Source organism: Mus musculus, chromosome 3 (assembly GCF_000001635.26).
Source record: "Mus musculus strain C57BL/6J chromosome 3, GRCm38.p6 C57BL/6J".
Classification (NCBI taxonomy): domain Eukaryota; kingdom Metazoa; phylum Chordata; class Mammalia; order Rodentia; family Muridae; genus Mus; species Mus musculus.
Genome location: NC_000069.6, coordinates 9,783,351 through 9,791,097, shown reverse-complemented (window position 1 = coordinate 9,791,097; position 7,747 = coordinate 9,783,351). Strand labels below are relative to the sequence as shown.

At 44.9% G+C, this 7,747-nt stretch overlaps 1 protein-coding gene across 3 annotated transcripts in view; it reads left to right on the top strand.

The window, feature by feature from the left end:
* Pag1 (phosphoprotein associated with glycosphingolipid microdomains 1) overlaps positions 1–7,747 on the top strand; it is a 146,206-nt gene that overhangs the window by 42,587 nt on the left and 95,872 nt on the right. For 2 of the 3 annotated variants that reach the window (NM_001195031.1, XM_011248151.3), the window contains exon 2: positions 3,778–3,836. The exons of the other annotated variant lie outside the window; for it this stretch is intronic. The gene's annotated coding sequence lies outside the window, so the exon portion shown is untranslated. The remainder of the gene's footprint in view (positions 1–3,777; positions 3,837–7,747) is intronic. 3 annotated transcript variants of the gene reach the window in all.

Below are 7,747 nucleotides of genomic sequence, written 5' to 3'. Positions count from 1 at the left end.
GAATGCTAGACTTGTTCCTGACTAGCTTATAACCAATTATCCCATTTATACCTGTCTAAGTTTGGCCACATGGCTGGTTGGTTACCTCTTCTTCCTTCCTGGCCTGCTTCCTCCTTCATGTTCCACTGCATCTCCCCATGTGAGATCTTCCCCAGAGTTCCTAGCTCTGCCTGGAAGTCCTGCCTTCCTATCTTTCTTGCTTTGCTATTGGCTAACAGAAAGGTGAGAGAAAATGTTTGCAAAACACCGAGACAGGTCATACAAGGTCCTACCTGTGCTGAAATCTCTGCAGGTTCAGAAACCAGCATTTGTCTAATACAGAGACAATCTTACACAGTGCATAAAAACGTCACTCTGATAATGCTGGCTTTTTGACAGGTGGCTTTTTTATGCTGTGGTAGGCTTTCTCCATTCCTAGTTTCTCTCTGACTTTTATCAGGAAGGCATACTGGATTTTGTGGAAGCCTCTTCTACACCTGATGAAATGATTCTATGATTGCTATCTGAGTCCATGAAAATGACAGATTACATTGATTGATATATGCATGTCAAATCATCTCTGCCTTCCTGTAATGAAGCCCATTGGATCACGATGAATGATCTTTTTGGTGTTTGCCAGTGTTTTATTGGAAATTTTTGTATTTGTGTTCATCAGGGAGATATGCCTGGAATTTTCTTTTTTTGTTGTTGTCGTCAAAGTTTTAGTATCAGGTTAATACTGACTTCCTAAAAAGAATTTGGAAGCACTCATTCTTTCCTTTCGTGTTCTTGGGAATGATTTGAATAGTAATGGTGTTAGTTCTTCTGTGAAGTTTTGATACAATTCCACTATGACTGTATATAGTCCTGGGCTATTTTATAGTTGGGAGTCTTCATATCAATGCTCCAGTCTTATTGTTGGCTATAGATCTCTTTAAATTACTTCATCTTGGTTTAATTTTGGTAAACCATATGTATGTAAAAATTCAATTTCCAATTTAGTATAATCCAGGTTTTTATAGTCGATCCTTATGGTTTCTGAGTTGCATTGGTGTGTATGGTAGTGTCTCCCTTTCGTGTCTGGTTTTCTTGCTTGTGTGTATTCTTTCTCTCTTAGTTAAGTTGACTGTCAATCTTGTTTGTCTTTATAAAGAACTGACTTTTCATTTCATTGGTTCCTCGTAATGTTTCTTGTTTACTTGTATTTCATTAATTTCTGCCCTTATCTTAATTATTTCCTCCCATCTCCTGCATTGGGTAGTTCTTGTTTTTCCAGGACCCAAAGGTACCTCATTAGTCTGCTTATTTGCTTAAAATTCCTGATGTAGGCACCGAGGGCTGGAAATCACAGCCGCCTCCATTGTGTCCCATAGATTTGGTCTTCATACATATTTTAGAGGTTTTGTTTTTTTTAATTTTAGAGGATTTTTTTATTTCTTCAGTGAGCCATTCATTATCCAATAGTGTATTGTTTGGTGCCCATGAGTTTGTGTGTTTTCTGTGGTTTCTCTTACTGTGGATATCTTGCTTTATTCTATCATGGCGAGATGCAATATATAATGTTATTCCAATATCCCTATAACTGTTAAGGATTGCTTTGTGTCCTAAAACATGGCTTCTTTGGGAGAAATGTGTGTGTGCTGCTAAGAAAACTGAACTATTTAGTGTTTGAGTGGAGTCTTGTATGTGTCTTCCTAGTGTCCTTTCACTTATGCCTTCATGTAACCCCAATGTTTCTTTTTTGTCTGGATGGCCTTTATTGGTGACAATAGCATATTGAATTCCCTCATGGTTACAGTACTGGGGTTAATCTGTGACTCTACACATCGCCGTGTTTGTTTTATGAAATTGAGTGTACCTGTTAAGTGCTGTTCTCTAATGAGACCTGGACATCTGGGACCAGGTCACTAGCTGTGTCTTCCATGGTGTGGTTTCAGCCCCCGAGCCAGTATCTGTGAGAGGGCAGTGGACAGGGTAGCTTGAGAGAGGCTGGAGTGGGACAGAGGCAGGCTGGGGCGGAGGATCTGTTCCACGCCAGTGTGGTAAGTCAGCAGGCAGAGCTTCCTGGGTCATCTCTACTTGGCTCGGGCATCATTCCCAAGTTCTTGTTTCTGATGCTGTCTTCAGAGCTTGCAATTCCCTCCCCTGTTAAAATGATGGTTTTCTGGTTGGTGTGGAAACCTTCCAGAAGCCACAGTGTCACTGAGGTGTGACCTGAGTAGTTCTGGGTTGGGATTTTACCCAGCAGATGGCTGAGAGGAGTTTCCATGGGCTCACATGACTGAAAGTCTGAAGGCAGAGACAGCAGGCACGGCTGCTACCTTCTCCTGACTTCCTGCTGAGCAACTTTCTCCTGGAATACACAATCAAAGGCTCTTAGATCACATGGCCAGGGCTTGAACTGGGATGTAGTGGCAAGCTCTGACCTTACTGATTTCCACAGAGTCTCACCTGGGCAGCTCATGGCAGGACCATCACTTCCTCGGGTGGAACCACTGTGTCTCTTTGCCGTCTCTCAGCTCTGGTCCTGGTGGTTCCCGTAGGGTCTCACCTGGGCAGGGTCTCACCTGGGCAGCTCTTTGCCCACTCTAACATTGCTTTCCTTATCATTTATTTCTAAGGAACAATTTTTGTCCTTTCCTTTTTAAACTTTACCAAAACAGAAACAAATTGAAAGCATAAAAGAGTCCCCGTTTTACCTCAGGATTCATCCTCAAGCAATCTCCACCAGCTCTTATGTCTCCCCACTCTGCAAGCGTCTCCCTCCATGACACAAACTTAAGAAGTCTACACAAGAACCATCGTACAAAGCAGGGTTTTAGGTTTGAGTTCAATTTCTCAAATCTTAGTCACACTCTTGCAGGACAGGATCTTTATAAGTGATACAATCTTACTGTTAATAAGCATAAGGCACTGTATTAAACAGTGTATTTCAAGTTGAAGGAGTAAATAGCATGGCTAGATCCATGCTAGCAATTAGCACATGGTTCTTCACCCTTTCATTTCATGTTCCCCCTCCCTCCCTCTCTGTCTCTCCCAATCTCTCTCTCTCTCTCCACCTATCTCCCTCCCCACCTCTCCCCCTCTCTCCCTCTCTTCCTCCCTCTCTCCCCCTCTCTCCCCCTCTCTCCCTCTCTTTCAGTATATAGCTGTTTTAAGGCTGTGGTACATTGCCCATTGTGTAGGTCTGCGGTTATGTGTGTGATATATAACACATGCCTACTGTAGGACTCTGTAGATTGAGAAGAGGAGGAAGGAAGCAATTATTCAAATATGGCAGAGACATAACTAAATGGCTCGTCTGCAGCTTCATTTCTGTTCCTTCCATGGATATGTACTCTGTGTCCATGTGTACATTTATCTTATCTAGAACTGTTCGTTTAGATTTAGATTGGCTTGTGTTATGTGTATGAGTGTTTTGCCTGCATGTATATGTGTACCACAGGCAGGACTGGTGCTCATGAAGGTCATAAGAGGGCATCTGATTGCCTGGCACTGACGCTAAGGAGAGGCGTGAGTCACTGGCACCCGTGTCCAAGGTCAGAACTGAACTCAGGTCTTCTGCAAGAACAAGTGCCCATCACCACAAGTCTGTCGACTATGGGCAGGCATTTCAAGTTTTGTCTTTAGGACTCCTTTCTCTGTAGTACTAAAATGCTACAGCTTACGCTTACTGATCAATTTCCTCCTTTACTGCAGAACTTTTAATAAGTAAAGGAGAAGGTAATAACTCTTTTCATTCTTTTAGTTTTAGTCCAATAAGAAATTTAAAACTATGTTCCTCTTATTCCTTTCTAGAACACACTGGGTTCTTCTCTGATTTCCACAGTGGAGCACAACTTCAAAGCTGGGAGTTGGTGAGTTCAGGATATTTATTCATCTAAGTCACCATCTTTAATATTGGTCATTCAAGCTTGCTACTAAGGTAACTCTGTATCTAGCCACCCTGCATGTACAGATGCACAGCTCCAGCCAGGTGTGAGCTAGCCTGCACTCACAGATACACAGCTCCAGCCAGGTGTGAGCTAGCCTGCACCCACAGATACACAGCTCCAGCCAGGTGTGAGCTAGTTCCACCTTAGATGTCACACCATGACCACTGTGCCACAAGGGTAACTTGTCTGTTTTATGTTGCTCTAACAAAACCTGATAGAAACGGCAGGAGATGTGTGTTTGGGGTCACAGTGGGGTCAGAAGCATCATCACTTAGTGAGGCGGATTGAAGGGCATGGTGGGACAAGCTGCTCCCTCCTAGCAGTGAGGAAGCAGAGAGCCAGGGAGGAAGTGTGTAAGGACAAGATACAGCCTTTCGAGGCATCGCCAGCAGCCCACTTCCTCTGAGCCCCGCCTCTGCTCTCATAACTCTGCTCTGCTCTGAACTCATAACTGCTGAATCCATTGATGGAATTCAGCCCTAATAAGTCAATCACCCCTCAAAAGCTCCACCCAGTGTCCACCAGGCGCTGACACATGGGATATTTCCTATCAAGAGACAAGAGACCAAGACACCAACAGGCACAGTTCCTATGCCATGGGACTTCAAGCAGTGTCTGGCTCAGTCCTCATTCTGCTTCTTGGTGCCTCCATGGAGGGCCAGTGCTACCTCATCTCAGTCTCTTTCCTCATTCTGAGATGAGAATACTAATTGCACAGACTCTTTTTTTTTCTTTTTTTTATAAGGTATTTATTTCATTTGCATTTCCAATGCTATCCCAAAAGTCCCCCACACCCACTCCCCCACCCACTCACTCCCACTTCTTGGCCCTGGAGTTCCCCTGTATTGAGGCATATAAAGTTTGCAAGATCAATGGGCCTCTCTTTCCACTGATGGCCGACTAGGCCATCTTCTGATTCATATGCAGTTAGAGACACGAGCTCCGGGGTACTGGTTAGTTCATATTGTTGTTCCACCTATAGGGTTGCAGATCCCCCCAGCTCCTTGGGTACTTTCTCTAGCTCCTCCATTGGGGGCCTTGTGATCCATCCAATAGCTGACTGTGAGCTTCCACTTCTGTGTTAATTGCACAGACTCTTGAGCTCTGTGAAGGATGACCAGTATACACAGCTCTCCCCACCACTACCATCATCGGGACCATGAGGCTGTGTTTACTGTGACCATGATCAGTACTAATACCAGTTACATCGGAAACCCCTGAGTGATCTGGGCTTGGACAGAATCAAAATCCAGCGTGAAATCCTCGAGCCTAAGCAAACGACAAGTCAACGCAAAGACCTTCACACTAGGTTTAGCAATTGCATTACTACAGGTTATCACTTTTTAAAATGAATCCTGGACCTTGAAGTGTCATTTTCACCCCATTTAAAAGATTTAGAAATCTCAAGTGTCCTGGCCTCCCTGACCTGCTCCCATTACAGACCATCATTCTGGGCCTCTCTGCTCACAGAGGAAAGGGTCCATCTGGTCTAGGTTTTCCCAGGCCCTCACATCTTGGTAAAAATGAACCATTGTCTTTTAATTAAATCTTTTCTTATGCTTGTTGAGAAATCCAGAGTTAAGTCTTTGCTGTTAGGAGAGCTGGGTCACTGCTGAGTCATTTGCAGGGCAACTACAGAACCTAGAAACAGATTCCTCCTCCTCCTCCTCCTGCTCCTCCTCCTGCTCCTCCTCCTCCTCCTCCTCCTCCTCCTCCTCCTTCTCCTCCTCCTCCTCCTCCTCCTCCTCCTCCTCCTCCTGCTAACTAAGGCTAAAGAATATGTGCTTAACAGCTTTGATTATCTGTGCTCCATAAATGCCTTCCTCTGATCTCCCAACATTTGACAAGAATCTCAATTCAGGGATTAAATACTTTTTCTACAGCACTGTTTCCTCTAGAGTAACTCGCCTTACACATATAGTGTTGACCTAAAGTGCAGGACGTTCTCCAGTCAGGGATCATTCAGCTTTAACAGGGAACCATGCATTTTGGAATAGACTTCAGATGCATCTCTACACTCAAGGCCCCCAGTGTCTGCAGAGCACTGTCTGCTCCCTTTCTGCCCATGGCCTGACTCTTATGCTTTTCAGTGAAGATAGTTTTCTGTTTGTCATTTGTTTTTCTTTCTAAATTAATGTGAATTTGCAGTTTGTTCTCTGTTGGATGAGATTCCTGTCCCCAATCCTCTGATAACCCCTATTTGAGTGTCTCAGGCAGCTCCCCAAATGACAGGGAAACTGCCTCCCCCACCTGGCTCTCTTCCCTTCTGCTAGCAGCTGATTGCTTTTACTGGAATCAATACTCCAATTAATGGCATCCCTGTTGACCCAGTACTCAAGCCAGGAATCTCTGCCCTGGCCTGGCTTCTCCCCGTTCAGTCCATACCAGATTCTGGATTTAAGATTATGCAAAAGTTTCAGGATATTGGTGCTTAGAGGGTCACATAATTGCTGTTACTAGTATTCATTGTGTCTTTCTGACCTTCCTTTTCTCTGCTGCCGCTGGTCAGTGCTTTGTTCCTGGCCTTCACACATGCACATGTGCACATCTGTGCAGATCAGGTCTGAAATCAACTTCTGTAGCTTCTTTCAGAGTGGCTCTCCCTGACTGAGGACCCTGCTCACGATTCCCACACCTCTGTGCCTTTGTCACCTCAACTGACCCAGACACCTGGCTGTGCGGCCCTGTGGCCCAGTCCTGGGTACCCCTCCAGCATGCTTTACCCTGCTCCATGGGGCTGGATTTCCTTGGTTTAGTTTTTTCAAGGCAGGGTTTCTCTGTGTATCCTGGCTGACCTAGAACTCCCTCTGTAGACTAGGCTGACCTCAAACTCAGAAATCTGCCTGCCTCAGCCTTCGGGTGCTGGGATTAAAGGGGTGAGCCACCATCGCCCAGTTCCAGGGCTGGATTTCTTGAAGTGTTCTAGAATGTCATGTCTCTTAAGACAAACATGCGCAAGCAAGACTCAGTGCACACAGTTCTCATTTCTGAGAATGTTCTGCCCACCACCACCACCATTTCTTCTCAATTCTGAAGCATCCTTCAAGACCCACCTCATTCTCCATCTCCTCTGAGAAGCTCTCCTTGATCCTCTAGGTACCACAGGATCCAGACAGTTCATTAGCTGCATCTCAGACCACACTGTGTTCTTGTTAGCCACCTGTATATAGCCTTCCTATGGATGCTGAGCTGCAAGGCAAGATTCTAATCCTATCTTTGTACCTACAACATCTAGTTACTGTCTGGACCATTCAGGTTTCTATGGATGAAGCATCTCCAACACGAATAAAGAGAAGGCATACATGAGAAGAAATTGACCTCAAGCTGTTCTTTTCCTCTGACCTCCCACAAGCTCCTTCTCAACGATGTAGCTTTGTTTTCTCCTTTTGATTTTCATATCCGTGTTTGAAGGAAGTACCACCAAAACGTATCCAAGGCCTTTCACTCCTCTGCTGATATCAGAGCTAAAGTATTGGCTACATTCTTCCTAAACTTGAAATCCGGTACTGTTTTCTCATGGGAAAAGAAGGCTCAGCCTGTGTCTCTAGCACCCTGTTGATGATGGTGGCCTATTCTGTGATGTTTAATTTGGGAGCAAACCCATTTGCAGGCTTCCATTGTGCCTGTGCTTGAGATATGTGTCCCATGTGTTCAGTGTTTCCTGTTCCCCGGCTCTGAGAAGACAGAAATTACTTCCCAGGGAGGCGTGGGCTCTAAGTTCAAAACAACACTGCATTTCATGAGGAGCCACAGTTAACACAGTGGTGAGCTGCTTAGTTGGGGATCGAGTTTTAATTCATTCCAATTGTAGGCAAGAGCCTAGATGCCCTGAA